Raw genomic sequence first — 19,019 nt, 5'->3', positions numbered from 1 at the left:
TAACAGTTGACCGTGGAATATTTAGTAGCCAGGAAATGTCACGGATGGACTTATTGCACAGGTGACAACCTATCACGGGACCACGCTTGGAGTCACTGAGCTCCTGAGAGCGACCCATTCTTTCACCAATGTTTGTAGAAGCAGTCTGCATGCCTAGGGGCTTGATTGTATACACCTGTGGCCATGGAGGTGATTGGAACACCTAAATCACATGATTTGGAGGGCTGGCTCAATCATTTTGGCAATATAGTGTATGTTGCCTCTTCACTGCTTGTTTTAACCCCCTAAATGCCTATTTTAATAGATAAGTTCACTTTTGGAACATGTTATATGTTCCAGAATTTGTGCACTATATCCCCAATGCCCCCTCGCTGTGACAGCAGATGGGAGATCATCTCCCTGAACCCTCTGTCACTTTGTGAAAAGAGCAGGACTGTGAGGGGCTCCACCCACACGGCTGTGTCTTTCATTCGCAGTTTCCTTGAATGAATAGCCTACAAGTACTGTTAGCCATTGTGGAGGTTTGTAGTTGTCAATGAACTATGAAGGCGCAGGTTAGCATTCTTGCAATTCATTGATTCTTTTTGCTCTCAAGTGACTGCCTGCCTGGTCGCATGTGCAATGCTCTGAAGGCTCCTTAGAAAAAAATATAAATGCATATTTTTTTTTTAACCTGCAAAAAAATGTGCATTTATTATTTTTTCTCTAAAGTTGAATTTAGAGAATTTAAATCTAGTTCATGCAATTGCAGGGCGGTTGCAACGTGTCCCTAACATGTGAATGGGTAGTCTTCAGCAGGCGGCAGTATGCTCCAAAAATGACCGGACTTAATTCTTGCACTGGCCATGAAGAAAGGCATCTTGCCTGCGGCATGTGTACACCCCCAGCCACTGCCTTTGCAGCTTAACGATAAGCAGTCGGGAACAGTAAAAATACGGTTCAGATGCATGTTTTTACTACTCACCAACAGCAAATACTGTAGATAGAATGGCCCTCACATAGTGATGAGGCTACTCTTCTTTAAATAATTTTTCTGTTAGCTACAGGAGGTGTGTCCTTGACACCCTGGGCTCACAGGAAGTGATGCTGGGTATGATTCAGCCTGGAAAAGGAGAGACAAAGAGGACTGGAGGAGGATGCAAAGTGCAGTGCTGAGGCATGGAGAGGGTGAGTACTGTTTTGAAACAGTTTTGAAAAAGGGGAGAGGAAAAGAAAAAAAAAACATACTGTATATATATATATATATACACACACATATACTGTAGGCATCTGCTTTAAGTAGGGCTGTTAATGTCCCTAAAAGCAGGAAGAGAAAAAAGAAAAAGCAAGAGTGTTTACTGTAACAGGATATCCTACACAAATGTATAATAATATAAAATGCAATTATCAGACCCCAGGATGGCAAGCACATAAGCAGGGGCGGACTGACCATTTGGAAACTCGGGCACTGCCCAAGGGCCCAGGGTGCAGTAGGGGGCCCCATGAGATGCCCCTGGTACCTTTTTCATAGGCTTTTTTGAGTTTGGGCAAGGACACAGGGGCCCCATGATCCCCTATTGCCTGGGGGCCCCATGAGTTGTCAGTCCACCCCTGCACATAACGATGAAGTGACAACTAAAATTACTTCAGGCAAGCTTTACAATAATAAGCCAGAATGTGTACAATATCCTCGTATTGAGTTAGGTCAGGGCTCTCATAGTGTGACTTAGCAGACATGGCCCACCTCATGATAAATGCTCATGGAAGACTCCAGCCTGCTTGGATGAAATGTGACAAATTAGGTAATGGCATCACCCCACTTAACGAGGCCACGGAGATAAAAGGCATTAGCCGGGAAGGGACCATGTGCTTCTCCTCATTTACTATAATGATCCTCAGCCTTTTAGAGGTGGCGGATGGCTGGTGTAAAGGACAGTCCCGCTGCTTCCCCCTATTCATTCCCTGTATCACAGTATCCATTTATAGCCAGGCTCAGTCGAGCTAATTTAAAGTCTTTTCAGATTCTGAACATCTGCTGTGGCAGTTTCTGTGGCTAATGTGTCTCTATGGCGTTAAAGTGAACCTGTTGAATATAGAAAACGTCAGCACTCTCCATGCAACCGCTGAGCATGACTTTTATCGATCACATTAGTGGGAGCAAACAGCACTCATGTTTAAGTTTTGGCTAATCCTGGCCTTAGTCATAGCTGGTTACTCTCAGATTTACTCAAGGTACACAGAAAAGACAGCAGTTTATGCAGCTCTGTATTTGTTAAGCCCTGGTTCACATATATGCGGCTGTACGGGCCGCGTTTTGCGCGGGTACGAGAGCCCATTCATTTGAATGGACTCCCATGCCCTGTGACACACAGAGAAGAAGTCCCTGCACTTCTTCTGAAAATGCAGCCCACACGGGAACCTCGGTTCCCAGTACGGTTGCGTTTTCCAGTGCGGGCGGCGTGCCATTAGAACTAATGACACCCGCCCGCGGGTCCGCATTTCTCTGTGCGGGTGGTGCAGCTGCACGGATTTTCGTGCAGATCCGCAGCAGCACCACCCGCACAGATGTGTACCTAGCCATATACATCATTAAGGGCCAGTATGTTGTGGTAACAGGTGCTAAAAATGCATGCACTGACGTGCATTTTGACAACACACCTGCTGCATGCGCAGTGCATTGCAGCGCCATTAATTCAGAATGGCGCCCAACACATTGTACAGTAGAACACAATGCACTGCTGCGAACCACAACACATATACCACGTGGGGCACTGCATTTTTTTAAATTATCTGTTGTGGTGTGTTGTCAGCTTATTCATGATAAATGTGCTGCCATAATGCTATGCATGTTGACGTGTGTCAAAGCGGTATTACGCCCTGTGTGAACAAGATAAAGAAGCTGCGTACTCAGTGAGGCTAGGTTCACATCTGTGCAGGTGGTGCGGCTGCGGATCCGCACGAAAATCCGTGCAGCTGCACCACCCGCACAGAGGAATGCGGACCCGCGGGCGGGTGCCATTAGTTCTAACGACACGCCGCCCGCACTGGAAATCGCAACCGTACTGGGAACCGAGGTTCATATGCGGGCTGCATTTTCAGAAGAAGTGCAGGGACTTATTTCCCTGCGTGTCACAGGGCACGGGAGTCCATTCAAATGAATGAGCTCTCGTGCTGCGCAAAACACGGCCCGCACGGCCGCATATATGTGAACCTGGGGTAAGTGATTAAATAGGCTGATGAAAGCACTTAGGCTAGGTTCACATCTGTGCGGGTGGTGCGGCTGCGGATCCGCATGAAAATCCGTGCAGCTGCACCACCCGCACAGAGGAATGCGGACCCACGAGCGGGTGCCATTAGTTCTAACGACACCCCGCCCACACTGGAAATCGCAACCGTACTGGGAACTGAGGTTCCCGTGCGGGCTAAGTTTTTAGAAGAAGTGCAGGGACTTCTTTCCCTGTGTGTCACAGGGCACGGGAGTCCATTCAAATGAATAGGCTCTCGTGCCGCGCAAAACACGGCCCGCACGGCCGGGGTAAGTGAATAAATAGGCTGATGAAAGCACTTAGGCTAGGTTCACATCTGTGCGGGTGGTGCTGCTGCGGATCCGCAAAAAAATCCGTGCAGCAGCACCACCCTCACAGAGGTATGCGAACCCGCGCGGGTGCCATTGGTTCTAATGGCACGCCACCCGTACTGGAAAGCGCAACCGTACTGGGAACCGAGATTCCCGTGCAGGCTGCGTTTTCAGACGAAGTGCAGGGACTTCTTTCCCTGCGTGTCACAGGGCACGGGAGTCCATTCAAATGAATGGGCTCTCAAGCCGCGCAAAACACGGCCCACACAGCTGGGGTAAGTGAATAAATAGGCTGATGAAAGCACTTAGGCTAGGTTCACATCTGTGCGGGTGGTGCCGCTGCGGATCCGCAAAAAAATCCGTGCAGCAGCACCACCCACACAGAGGAAAGCGAACCCGCGTGCGGGTGCCATTGGTTCTAATGGCACGCCACCCATACTGGAAATCGCAACCGTACTGGGAACCAAGGTTCCCATGCGGGCTGCGTTTTCAGAAGTGCAGGGACTTCTTCCCTGCGTGTCACGGGGCACGGCAGTCCATTCAAATTAATGGGCTCTCGTGCCCGCACAAAATGCGGCCCGCAGGAACACGGATATGTGAACCAGGGGTCAGTTGTATGCTGACCTCTCTGAGAGGCAGTGAGCCAATTACAGGAGCAGGGGGGAGGAGGATGCTGGGAAATACCATCTGCAACTATATCCTTTTGACATGACTGCCAGTAAAAGAAATTAGATTTGATTGCTGGTTGGAGAAAGTCAGAGATAGATGCAAATTGAAATGTAGCTTTCATAACATTTAATTGCAGCGGCTTGTGTAGTAATTATGTACATTTATTTGCAAAGGAGCTATAGTTTCTCTTCAGGTAGGCATACCACCATTTTAAAAATTGATCTATCAGGTCCTTATACAGGTGCTCGGGTGCCTGAAATAAAAGCACAAGTGCAAATTAGCATGATATGTTTGTAGCAACCATTAAAAATGTTCACGGTTGCTTGGCTAAGCAGCTGTCATTTCCAAATCTTGACAGGCTTGCTGACAATCGTCTCATTTTCTGCTGCTGGCCATCCGCTACCCTTTAACGTTCTGGAATTCATCCGAACCTGTCAGGATTGCATGCGCAAAACTTCCTGTCAAACTGGCACAAAGTCTGACTTTTCAATCATCTCCGCACCTTTGTGGCACAAAGTGTGGGAGGGAAATAATTAGCAGATTCTGCATCTGTCTCTTTCAGTGTTGTCACGTTGCTGAGAGATGGTTACCGTTCCTTCTCTCGGTGTATGAAAAATGCTTTTTATTTTCATGGCAAGGGCAGGCAAAAGAGAAAGGCGATACTTGGTTTATAAGTAGGGCAGAAGCCCGAGTTAATGCTCCCCTGGACTAAAGAGGAATTCCAGGTATGGATATTTTATAAATAATTTGCGCTCTCGCTGCCCCGGGTGTGCTGTGATTTGGCACAGCACAAGCTGATCAGTATGATTGATGGCTGGGACCTGCTGATCAGCTCAACAATGCACAGAAAAGTGCCTAGTGCTGATAAACAGTACTGGGACTATACACTGAAAAGCGATCTTGCTGTTTTTTTTCTTTTCCTGCAAAGCACACAGACCCCGGCCCCCCCCCCCCCAATCACCCCTAGATGTTAACCCCCTCCCAACCAATGTTATTAGCGCAGTGACAGTGTACACTATTAGCACTGATCACTGTATTAATGTCACTATTGATCTCAGTGTCATTCATTTAGTGTTCTCCCCGGCCAGTGTCAGTTAGTGTCAGATTTCCCGCCACACTATCACTATAGGTTGCTGATTGCCGGCATTACTATTATTAAAAAAAAAAAATTCCAGTATGTATATCATAGTTTGTAGATACTATAACTTTTACTGGGGCAGCACAATGGCTAAATGGTTAGCACTTCCACCTGGCCAGTACTAGCGGCGTTGGTTCAAATCCCAGCCAATGCACCTCCTGCCTTGAGTATGTATGTTCTCCCTGTTCCTGTGTGAGTTTCCTCCCACACTCCAAAGACATGCTGGTAGGTTAGTTGGATCCTATCTTAATTGGCCCTTGTATATGAATGTGAGTTAGGGACCTTAGATTGTGCACCCCTTGAGGGTTAAGAACTGATGTGAATGTACAATATATATGTAAAGCGCTGCATAAATTGACAGCACTATATAAGTACCTGAAATAATCAAATAATATAAACATATTGGGATATTTTTTTTACCAAAGACAGAACACATTTTGGCCTAAATTTATGATGAAATTTGACATTTTAAATTTTTAATAGGATATGTTTTATAGCCGAAAGTAAAATAAATAGATTTTTTTTTTTTTTTTTTTTAAAAAGTGGTCTTTTTCTGTTTCTTTATTAAAAAAATCCCAGTTGTGATCGTATATCACCAAAAAAAGCTCTATTTGCTTTCTTTAATTTTTAAAATTTAATTTGCATACAGCGTAGCATGACTGCACAGTTGTAAGTTAAAGTAGCTTAGTGCCACATAGCAAAAAATGCCCTGGTAAAATCTTCCTGAGGGCAAGTGGTTAAAGTGTAACTATGGGCAAAACCAAAAATGACACGCATGCAGTCTGTATACAGTGGATTTATTACCTGTTGATCCTGCTAGTGGATCTATTGTTTTTCTACTTCCTGTAACACACCAAGCTGTTTAACCACTTCCCGACCACCCTATAGCAGAACTACTGCTATAGGGCGGCAGGGCTGCTCAAAATCACTTATATATATGCGAGATTTTGTATTTCCGGGTAGGGGGCGCGCGCGTGTGCCGCCCTACCCGTGCCGCCATTGGCGGTTACAGCTGTCAGTCACCGGGTCCCGAGCAGAGATTCCCCACAGGCACCCGGTGATCGCCGTGGAACACTGACAGGGGAGAGGTCTACATGTAAACAATACAGTTCTCTCCCCTGTCAGCACCAGCATGCTGCTTTGTATTGCTCTGCATAGCAAAGCAATACAAAGCAGCGTGCTTACACAGTACAACACACACAGCACAGTTAGTAAAACAGCACACAGTTAACCCTTTGATCGCCCCAGATGTTAACCCCTTCCTGCCTAGTGCCATTAGTACAGTGTCAGTGCTTTTTATTACCACTGAGCACTGTATTGGTGTCACTGGGGATGTCAGTGCCCCTCAGTGTTAGAATGCCCACCACAGTTCCACAGTCCTGCTATAAGTCACTGATCGCCGCCATTACTAGTATAAATTTTTTTTTAAAAATTACAGTATATAAACCGCCATTTGTAAACGCTATAACTTTCACGTAAACCAATTAATTTACATGTATTAGGATATTTTTTAGCAAAGATGTAGAATACATTTTGGCCTAAATTTATGATGAAATTTTATTTTTTTAAAAATTTTTACTGGATATGTTTTATAGCAAAAAGTCAAAAAAATATATTTTTTTTTCAAAATTGTCGGTCATTTTTTTTATAGCGCAAAAATTAAAAACCGCAGAGGCAATCAAATACCACCGAAAGAAAGCTGCATTTGTGGGGAAAAAAAGGACATAAATTTAATTTGGGTGCAGCTTTGCATGACCGCGCAATTGGCAGTTAAATTAACGCAGCGCCTTATTGAAAAAAATGGCCCGGTCAGGAAGGGGGGGGTAAATTGTCTGGAGTGTAAGTGGTTAACAAAAAATGACAGTTACAAGGGTTGGGGGTTCTAACAATGGTCAGCTTGTATTATGACTTACAGTGTAACTAAATCCAAAAGCAAACTTGTAATATAGTGCAGCAGGTGGCTGCACTTAATTAATATAGCAGACTTGAATAAATAAATAAATATAGTCAAATCAAAGTCCAAAAATAAAGTCCAAAATACTTGAAACAAATCCAAAAGGCTCGGATCCTCAAACGAGTCGACGATGGATTCCAGATATTCTTCATATACCTCAAACAGAATAAAGCCTGAACATAGTGTGTTATCTTAAGATCTCATAAATGTGCCACACGTTGTTAAGGACCGACTGGCGGTAGCCTCTAGCGACACACAGGCCGGAATCCCTCAGGGTGCGGAATCTAAGCCCCAGTCTGCTGTTTCACCAGAGCCCCTGATGGTGGGGATGGACTTGAAGCATCCTGAGACCAGGTCGCGACCCCCGAGTTCAACCAGCTGTGGTAGAGGTGGATTTGCCAGTGGTAGGTAACAAGTGAGAGCCAGATGTGAAGAGGTAGCGTGTAACGTAGTCAGACAGGCCAGGTTGGTAACAGCAGAGGCAGACGGTACAGATCAGCAGGCAAAAGGATAAATGGGTCACAGGCCAGGTTCAGCAACAGGAGGTCAGGTAAACAGGAGAAAGCAGAAGAATGGTCAGACAAGCCAGGGATCAGGGCAGGAGAGAGTCACGATAATCCGGGTCAGGCAGGTTCAGCAACAAAGGCAATATCAGGTACTAGGAACAGGAACACAGGAATAAGACCATAGGGCAATGTGAGTATTGCAAGAGCTGGTTTAAATAGCCCGCCCGGCACTGACAGGCGCGCCTGGGTCCTAGTGCCTGCCAGCCTCTATGTCTTGTCGGAATCCTACGCATGTGCAGATTCATGCGTCGTGGCGATCTTCTCGTTCCCTGACACACGTGTTGCATGCAAAGACTTGAGTGCCACAACAATCGTGAAAAAATAAAACTAAATAAAAATAAATATAAATCCACTGCACACAATAAATTAAGAGTGCATAATTACCCTAAGGTAAATAAAACCAGCGTAGAATCCATAGTAGGAATGGAACTTTATCCAAATAACCATCTCTGAATACTTCCCACAGACCTCATAAACAGACCAAGGGACAGTATGTGAATCAAATAAGACACAATTTTATTGTAGCAACTTACATAAAGAAAAGATGAAATCAGCATCCATACTGAGAGGAATGTACACAGCATCAGCACTCGGAGATAGCTCCAAAACAATGGACGTTCACATCTGAGAGAGAGTCTTAAACCACCTCCAATGGTGGTAGATGGAAGTCCCGAGGATAGGAACAGCCGCGTGTACCAGAACCCAAAATGGCCACTGAAGCACTTCTGGAAAACGTCAGTGCGTCACTACGTCACGTGCCCCGGACGCGTTTCGTCACATCCGGACTTTTTCAACAGGTGGCTGCACTAATTTTATTTTTTAGGGGTTTTTTTCCCTTTAGCGATCCTGCCAGTATATCTGTTGTTTTGCAACTTCGTTTAGCAAGCAGTTCAGCAAAAGTGGCAGTTAGAAGGTTGAGACAATCCATTGAAAGTAATTTTAAAAACAGTTAAACTCAAGACACGCTGTAAATGATAACTGTCGTGCTGTCATCCAAAATGTGAAGTCATTAAATGGCTGGTGTTATAGCAGATCAAATGTGCAGCACTATGACAACTGCAGATCAAAAAGAGGCTAAGATGGCAGCTTGGCTGTAAAGGATGAGAGGCTTTAGTTCCGCTTTACTGTTTCCCAAAACAATTACATTCAAGGCATGCCATAAATAACTGTCACATTTGCTTGTGTAAGCCGAACTGTCAAGCCATTGAATAACTGGTGTCATCACCATGATCACATGCGCAGCACTACGGCAACTGCAGATCAAAAAGAGTCAAGTCCATCTAGATTTGCTAGCGGATCTAACAATACCCTCTGCACAGCCAGGTTGACCATGCTGCTGTCCAAGGGTGGGAGCTCTTCCATAGAAATAATATAATCAGTAGTCAGTATATTAAGAACTACAGAACACCTTCCCCATGTTATGATGAGGAATGGAAAAGGTGACAGTGCTGTACCGCCATAGATATAGTACAGTGAGTTAGTGTCGCCTAACTCCAGGTTCACACCTAAGCAGGGGCGGACTGACAACTCATGGGGCCCCCGGGCAATAGGGGATCATGGGGCCCCTGTGTCCTTGCCCAAACTCAAAAAAGCCTATGAAAAAGGTACCAGGGGCATCTCATGGGGCCACCTACTGACCCTGGGCTCTCGGGCAGCGCCCGAGTTTCCAAATGGTCAGTCCGCCCCTGACCCTAAGCATTTTCTGCAACTTTTTTGCATTAAAAAAAGTCCCTGACCCTTTCCAAAAAACGCACTGGGTGAAAACGCTCATGTCCATTTAACATGATTTCCTATGGGACACGTTCACATCTGAGCGTTTTCACCCGGTGCGTTTTTTGGAAAGGGTCAGGGACTTTTTTTAATGCAAAAAGTTGCATTATTGGTTCTATAGACTTCAACGGAAATGCTGCAGAAAAACATGTATTTTGTTTTTGCTGTGTTTTTGCCACTTTTTTTAAGGCATTTGACGTTTTAAATCTGCCTAGCAACAAGAAAAGTATTAAAAGATGAAAAACAAAAACACTGCAAAAATGCATAAAAAATTTAAAAACGCAATGCAAAACGCAATGCAGAAACGTCTAGAAATCGAATGTTCGGTGTATTGTAACACTGAGCGACAGAATAGCAACAAAAAATTCAGCAGAAATGCATGTCTAACAAATGATGACTGATTTGCATGTTCATGAGGGAAATAAGTATTTGATCCCCTATCATTCAGCAGGATTTCTGGCTACCAGGTGTCTTTCATACAGGTAACAAACTGAGATTAGAAGCAGTCTCTTAAAGGGAGTGCTGCTAATCTAATTTTATTACCTGTATACCTGTAATACACCTACCATTTGATCTTTAGACCGATAATTTCTTTGTGAGTGTACAAACATTCAAAATCAGGGGATCAAATACTTATTTCCTTCCCTGTAGGTGTGAACCTAGACAAGGAGTGTACAAAGCTGGGTTCATGTTTGGGCAGATTCAGAAAATAGTGACACCCATTTGCTCAACAAGTAATGAACTTTCAATCAATTTTTTTGAAGGAGCTGGTTGTAAAATGCTGAACAGTACCTGTGCATCCAGTCAGATACAGACACTCCAGGGGCGGACTGACCATTTGGAAACTCAGGCGCTGCCTGAGGGCCCAGGGTCAGTAGGGGGCCCCATGAGATGCCCCTGGTACCTTTTTCATAGGATTTTTGAGTTTGGGCAAGGACACAGGGGCCCCATGATTCCCTATTGCCCGGGGGCCCCATGAGTTGTCAGTCCACTCCTGCGACACTCTCCAGGTATTCAGCAGCCACAGGAGAAGGCAGTGATGATTCTTCTATCCACGCTGTTTAGGGTCGATGGTAGAATAATTTTTTCTTCTTTAGCCCAGGGGAGAAATCTACACAAGTATGACCGGCTTTATGCTGCTTTTACACTGATCAGGTTTTCTTCCGTTTTTTGCAGAAAAATGCATGGCCATTAAATCCTATGGAACTCTTCACACAGTGAAGTTGCGGGTCTGATGCAAGTGCACACTTGGTGTGGTAAAAAAAACGCAGCAAAAATGCACCTTCTCATTGAAATGAATAGAAAACACATCAAAAATGCACCCGTGTTTGCGTTTTTGGTAAGTTTTACCGCATTTTTGCAAAGCGGTGTGAAAGTAGCCTTACTGGAAGGATCACCAAAGGAAGATAAGGGAAAACGAATGCAGATGCCACATCTAAGAACTGGCAAGCTGCAACTTATAATATTTCTGTTCTTGGGTTCAGATACACTTTAAGAATAAATATTCAAAATCTTTCAATTAGTTCTCTGTAAAGCGAGTCAGTGTATTGAACTTTTGTTTTATTCACTCGTCTTGATCATGCCAATCTGAGAACGTATTCTTCTTCTTTGACGCGTTAATGACAATTCTTCTGTCATTTCTGATGGAAACTGAAGTTGATTGAACAGTAATTGAATACCTCATTTCACATCATTTATGCTTCAGTTTTTTTTTTTTTTGAGAAATTCAATTGAATTGAAAAATATGCATATTCTTAAGTGGCCAGTAAACAAAAAAGTACTGTTAAAGTGAAGCGCCACCCAAAAGGGGAAGTTCTGCTTTAAGGACTGCTCCCCCACTCTCCATTAAGGATTGGCACCTCCAGGGGGGAGGGGGGGGGGGTTACCCGAATTTGACAAGTACCCGCTCCCACTTCTGGTCCAATCACCAAGGTGACCGTAAGCGGAAGGTGTCCTCCCTGTAGTCTTTTGGGACACGTGACAGGTCCCAGAAGACTATGGGGCCATTGACAAACAACAGGTGGTGATGGCCGGTGAAACGGGCTGCGGAGGACAAACCGCGTGACCGAGGGACAGGTAAGTGGCTGTTTTTTTAAAAGTCAGCAGCTACAGTTTTTGACAGGGTGAGTGGAACTCCGCTTTAAGATGGCCATAGATGGTTTGAATCTCGGACAGTTCAGCAAAGACCGGCCAAGATTCAAACATATATGGGTAGGCTGATTGTACCCAGTTCGATTCTTGTGCAACTTGGGTACAACCAGCATGTCGGATTTTGTGCATGCGATTATTGCCAGTGGCTATAGCCGCTAGTAGTAATCACTGTGTTCTCCTGGCAGGGATGTTTCCCCACACCCCCCACCATGTTGGGAGAACACAATGGCTCCACGGGAGGGATTCCCCCATCAACACTGACTGTGTTGATGGGGGAATTGAAAGTTACATCATCTAGCACGGGTGTCAAACTGGCAGCCCTCCAGCTGTTGCCAAACTACAAGTCCCATGAGGCATTGCAAGATTGACAATCACAAGCATGACACCCAAAGGTAGAGGCATGATGGGACTTGTAGTTTTACAACAGTTGGAGGGTCACCATTCTGACACCCCTGGTATGGCCTGCCTTAGAAAAACACCCTTCTACCTGAACCAGAAAATTAAGAAAAGCAATGTCAGTATTAGGACAGGAGTGAAGAGACAAGTGAAATTCCTCATTCATATGGAAAGATGAAAGTTTCTGTGACAGGATGAATACACATTTTTTTGTGATTTCACTTAATAGTAATCATCAGTAAAATGCCGGTATGAATGTGGACAATGCAGAACTATTGCCCAGAAAAAAATTGCTTTCTTTTTGTTGCAGAGGAGTCTATGTTACCATGGTCCCTTGGGATTTGTCAAGGTCAGATTATGCTGGGATGGAAATTGGAGGCAACATACAGGTAGGTCATATCCCCTATCAATAGAATAGAACACCTCTGTAATGTATTTTGACAGTAATAAAGTGTATCTACAGCACCTTTTTTATTTCTGAATATAGTAGGGAAGGGTTAAACCACTTGCTGTCTGTGTACCATTGGGGAAATTCCCCTTCACTTCCTGTCCCAGTGATGCAACAGGAAGTTAGAGGAAATCTTCTAGTTCTGTTCTTAAACAGTTATATCTGGAGCTGTTGTCCTCATTGGAAGAATTCCCTCACCTATTATTCCCCTCTATTCCTCGGTGACAATGGTCATAAGAAAAAAAAAATCCACAAAGAGAGCACAGGCAGTGATAAAAACGAACCTTAACCCCCCGCTCACTCTTCCCAAAAGCAAAAAATGTTTTGCCTGAGATATTTGTTATGTGATTTGTAAGTGACTTCTGCACATTACAGCAATTCTGCAATTATTGTAAGTTGTGAATTGTTGAGCTGGTATAAGGGAGAGGTTGAGAGCAGGGTGCTGGGACCCGGCAGTCACTGTGGGTAGAGTGCAGCTTATTTTTCCTGTATATCTTTCACCCTCTTTGCAGCACAGAGGATGCGGTAGGAACCGATGAGGAGATATGTCATCTTTGGAGGCTTCCTATGTGGCTAGTATCGAGGAGCTGGATAGTAAATCCCTCTCTTCTGACCCTCTGGTTTGAAGAGAGGGCATGAACACCATGAGGAAAATGTTTGAATCCTGGAATAGGATTCTTATGTGGCAAGTGAGTCAAAGATGTAAAAGCACCCCTCAAAAGATAAAAAAAAATGTGGAAAAAAAACACTACACAGAGTGGCATCCCTATGGGGGTGCGGGCCGCACCAGGTGACACCATCACGGGGGGGCAGGAGCAGGATGCTGGCACAGTGACAGCTGCCCCTGCCCCGGTGTAGCGGTAAAATGAGTATCCCCTGAAGCAACTGCGCATGTGCCTGTTTCAGGCCGAAGAAGCCGATCGCTGGCTCTGTGCTAAAGCCGGAGATCAGCTTCTTTGGTCTGAAACCGGCACATGCGCAATTGCTTCAGGGGATACATATCTTCAAGAGATACTCATTTTAACCGCTACACCAGCACCGCTCCTTCCTCTCTGGAGGGGTGACACCACGTGCTACCGCACTGGATGACACCAACTCTAGGGATGCCTCTGACTACACCACTGCTGTCTTATGTTGAAAATAAAAAGAAATACTACTCTGATAGACATGCATGTAGGGGATGTGCGTCATACCTGGTATGAAAAAAACATAATGTGAGAACCTGGGTACAGAGTAAAAGAGACAATTATAATATACAACAAAATCGTCCAAAAATATCATCCTTAAACAGCACATTAGAACACACAGACTACACTTTGTACACAGTATAGAGATCTCTGTTATTTCCTCTTCTGATTGAATATTTTTAGCCTATAGTGTTAGACTATTTTCTCTGTTGGTCGAATGGTCTTTAATTCTTCTGATCGAACATTCTTAAGGCTATTTCTTTTTATTAGAATCAAATGTTAGGGAGTTATTATTATACAGGATTTATATAGCGCCAACAGTTTGCACAGCGCTTTACAATATAAGGGAGACAATACAGTTACAATACATTTCAGTACAGAAGGAATAGGAGGGCCCTGTTCTTGGAGCTTACAATCTAAATGAATGTTACATTCACCCTGTGAAAGGCAACAGACAGGAACTGTCATTTCACAAATATTACAAACACCATGGGTATAATTTGTAACTTGTGTGCGAATGCTAACACATATGTATAGAAAATGTTTTACACATACTCATTGTAAGAACAGTGTGTGCACCTAAACCATCTCACATTATATCATTCATAGTCACTGCATGCCCATATTCCTATAGAGCAAATAAAATCTAGGCATATATTGGTTTAGAGCCTGTGCGCGCTCTGTGTGAGGTCCCGATCATGTGATCACTGATTGGCCAATCAGTGATCACATGAAGAGTAGTAAGCAAGATGTCACTTCTGACATCATTGCTTACTACTTGTGAAATCTGTGAATGATCACAGATGTCACATGGTACAAGGCTATTCGCAACAGCCTTGTACCATGTTGCAAGGTGTGACCAATCACAGCTCTCACAGTAATTCTCAATGGCTGCAAGAATGCAGTCAGAGAGAAGGAGAAATGATTGCTTTTACAGCTTTTATGGGTGTGAAAGTAATCAGTGTAAAAAAAAAAAAATCTTCATCACCCTCCACAAGGATGACAGTAGGGTGACAGTATGTTAAAAAAAAACCCATAAATAACAATCTAAAAAATAAAATAAAAATGTAAAAAAAATTTTTGAAAAATTATAATTTTTGCTTATAAACTAATTTGGGTTATTTTTTTTTACTAAAATGATAACTGAATACATTTTGGTCAAGATTTATGAAGAAAGATTATTTATTTGCAACTATTTATAAGAAAAACACTTTTTTTTAAAATGTTTGTACTTTTTATTTTATATAGCAAAACAATTTAATAAAAATCCTGGTGGTGAATAAATACTACCAAAATAAAGTTTTATCTGTCTCAAAAAAATGCTAAAAAATTCACATGGGTACAGTGTTGCATGACCGCGCAAAGTGTGATAGCACTGAAAGCTGAAAATTGGAAGGGGGTAAAAGTGTCCAGACTTGAAGTGGTTAAGTAGTCCTGCTGAAGGCCAATTTTACACTGCTGTATGTTCTGCAATATCCTAAAGTGGAACATTATTCAGAAAATTAAGTTCTGCTAGATTACTTCAGGATGGCCCCTTTTGCAGGTATGTAAAATATTAAAAATAAGTCCCTATACTGTTTAAAATCTTTCAGTACATTGACTCACCCTGCTCTGCACATGCTCAGTTGCTCTCTATTTTTAGGCACTGTGCCAGAAATGAAGAAGCCCATCTGCTGACAGCCTAAAGATTTACTGCTGCTCAGGGGCTCTGGGCGTGAGCAAAATGGCATTCTCCAGCAAGAAGAAATAGGAACAATGCTGGAGGCAATTTATAGCACACACTTATTTGATATTATAAACATAATTTTTTAGCAAGTGGTTATGGGTAAAGTTCTGCTTTAATTCTTGCAGTAAATTCCCAGCGTGGTCTTTTTTTCCTCTCCTACATTTCAGCCAGCTCTCCCTCATTAATAACGTCCTGCCACTTTTACACTGCTGTATCATCTGCAGTCTCCTAACTTTTAATGAGCAATGGATAGAAGTTAGTCAGCAGCAGGAAAGTTTCCACAGTGCTGATTTCTATCTGCCTATTAGAGTTTAATAAAACAGCATGTATTGCTGATAACTATCTGAAAAGGTGATTCCCCACATGTCCTCCAGCTTCCTATACTTTTTTTTTATTTTAACAGTAGTTTTCCTGTTGGCCCTAAAAATGACCAGAATATAATAATAAAACTTGCCCTCTATGGACTTTAATGGGGTTCACTGCTAAGCCCGGATTCACTTTCATTTATTTAAACCAGTTTCCCCGAACCCTCTGTGAATTGAACCTGGGCAGATTTATCCAGCTCCAATTCAGTACGTTCTTGTCCCTACATTGTTTATTCCGCAGACTAGGAGCTTGGAGACGATACCTCTGTATTCCAAAATCTAAAGTGATATCATTCTCCTCGCTGTGCCTGAAAAGGTGGATGAATCACAAATGTGTCTGGAGAATTACAAATCCCATGGCTGGTAAAACAACTCGCATGTTTATTTTAACAGTGTATAGATCTCTTTCCTGTGGTTTAGTTTTAACACAACAAAATCATCCCTACCAAAAAGTTTTCTATAAATATTTATGATGAGCGCTTTTAAAATATTTTTCTTCTGAATTATTGGCAGTAATGAAGCCTACATTGTTCATTTCCGAGACTGGCTGTGCAGGCTAATTATTAAGATAAGGCATGTTCTCTCTCTACTGCTTGTTGACAATTAAAAGTTGAATTCCACTGATTGTGCCACTTCAATGGTAAATTAGGTGGAAGAACGCTCTGTTGTGCTGGCAAATTGCGCCTGTCGAAGACGATGCTAATGTTGCATGTAAATAAATAGCCCCCGAGGGTAACACAATGACTTCTATTTACTGTGCTCAGCCGAGGAAGGAGAGATGGAGAGATGTGACACAGTTGTTCCTAATCTCAATTTAATAGCTTCCACTCACTACTAGAAGTGCAGAGATTTGTTTGACAAACTCCATAAAAGAATCTTAAGAATTAAGAACTTTATCTTACGACAGAAAACTGGTGAAGAGAGCCTTCACTCGAGACCAGTGACATCACTGAAAATGTGCCTATCCAGTCACTAGAGACCGGTGACATCACTGAAAATGTGCCTATCCAGTCACTAGAGACCGGTGACATCACTGAAAATGTGCCTATCCAGTCACTAGAGATCGGTGACATCACTGAGAATGTGCCTATCCATTCACTAGAGACTGGCGACATCATTGAGAATGCAGCCTATCCATTCACTAGAGACCGGTGACATCACTGAAAATGTGCCTATCCATTCACTAGAGACTGGCGACATCATTGAGAATGCAGCCTATCCATTCACTAGAGACCGGTGACATCACTGAAAATGTGCCTATCCAGTCACTAGAGACCAGTGACATCACTGAAAATGTGCCTATCCATTCACTAGAGATCAGTGACATCACTGAGAGTGCAGCCTTTCCATTCACTAGAGATCAGTGACATCACTGAGAGTGCAGCCTTTCCATTCACTAGAGATCTGTGACATCACTGAGAATGTGCCTATCCATTCACTAGAGACCAGTGACATCACTGAGAATGTGCCTATCCATTCACTAGAGATCAGTGACATCACTGAGAATGCAGCCTATCCATTCACTAGAGATCTGTGACATCACTGAGAATGCAGCCTATCCATTCACTAGAGATCTGTGACATCACTGAGAATGTGCCTATGCATTCACTAGAGATCTGTGACATCACTGAGAGTGCAGCCTTTCCATTCACTAGAGATCTGTGACATCACTGAGAATGCAGCCTATCCATTCACTAGAGACTGGTGACATCACTGAGAATGCAGCCTGTCTATTCACTAGAGACCGGTGACATCACTGAGAATGCAGCCTATCCATTCACTAGAGACCAGTGACATCACTGAGAATGCAGCCTGTCCATTCACTAGAGACCGGTGACATCACTGAGAATGCAGCCTATCCATTCACTAGAGACCGGTGACATCACAGAGAATGCAGCCTATCCATTCACTAGAGACCGGGGACATCACTGAGAATGCAGCCTGTCCAGTCACTAGAGACCGGTGACATCACTGAGAATGCAGCCTGTCCATTCACTAGAGACCGGTGACATCACTGAGAATGCAGCCTATCCATTCACTAGAGACCGGTGACATCACTGAGAATGCAGCCTCTCAATAGAAACCAGAGGTGAGGCAGGTAATTTACAAAACACAGGTGTTCAATGTATACATCAAGAGGCGGGGCAATGATCGCGTACATAAATAATTGCATGTTTAGAAAACACTTGCACTCTTGAGGGTAAGGCAGGTTGGGAGCACTGATAGGAACTGGGTGGTAGAAAGAAGAAATGATTACAAAAACTTAGTTATTAAAACAGCCTGAAAAGTCTATTTTATCTTTTTCTAAATGGAGTTGACCTTAATAACATAACCTTCTGCTTTAACGTACAAATTTTGAAACATTTTATCTACCAACAAGCCACTATGTCATTCTGTGTACTGAAAAGAAGCCTGCTTTGGATTTTACACGAAACGCATTTCATTTCTTGGTGTCTCTTGAGTGCATTAGTACATAATCTCTGCGTATCCATCAATTCCCTTCACCCAGATAATAATGTGAATATTTGCCGCCTGTGATAGTCTGACAAGCCTCTTGCCAACGCATTACGTTCACCATTTCTTAGGGGTCATTTGGAACTTACTGTGTCTTGAAACCGTCCCCTGGATTCACGCTTGTTCCGGGCGTAAACAAAATTATTGTCACCAACAATCAACTTCAAGTGTCGGCCTGCAGCCGGTATTGTTATTGCTGTTTCCTCAGGGAGGACATGCAAAATGTGACACAGAGGACAGCTCAGAGCTCGTCCCAGGGCTAAAACCATCAGTGAGAAGTACTGCACCAGCTCCCGCTATGTCTCCCTGTTCAAGATGGTTTAGTGTTTGAAGACAGCACAACACTGCCCCCAGGACAATTGCAAAGAGGAGGGGGGTACTGCAGCCAGAGGCTTTTCCTTCAAAGTTTGAAAACCTTCCTATGCTAAAGATCACTGCCATAACACATATAAAAGACATTGCGGAGAATGTAAAGGCAGCGAGAGAACTCACTGCATGGTGTTGCTTGCATACATGGTGTGAATACATTATTTTTGATTACGCTAAAATATGAAGAATACATATACAGTAAAGGTTTAC

At 43.5% G+C, this 19,019-nt stretch overlaps 1 long non-coding RNA gene across 3 annotated transcripts in view; it reads right to left on the bottom strand.

The window, feature by feature from the left end:
* Positions 1 to 18,750, bottom strand: part of LOC149436733 (uncharacterized) — a 61,962-nt gene extending 43,212 nt beyond the window's left edge. For all 3 annotated transcript variants that reach the window (XR_016308278.1, XR_016308277.1, XR_016308276.1), the window contains exon 1: positions 18,530 to 18,750. This is a non-coding gene — a long non-coding RNA (uncharacterized LOC149436733). The remainder of the gene's footprint in view (positions 1 to 18,529) is intronic.
* Between the last annotated feature and the right edge of the window lie 269 nt (positions 18,751 to 19,019).

The sequence above is a fragment of the Staurois parvus genome, unplaced genomic scaffold, assembly GCF_062004578.1.
Source record: "Staurois parvus isolate SC_StPar_1 unplaced genomic scaffold, SC_StPar_1.0 ptg001349l, whole genome shotgun sequence".
NCBI lineage: Eukaryota > Metazoa > Chordata > Amphibia > Anura > Ranidae > Staurois > Staurois parvus.
This window is presented reverse-complemented; position numbering and strand designations above follow the sequence as displayed.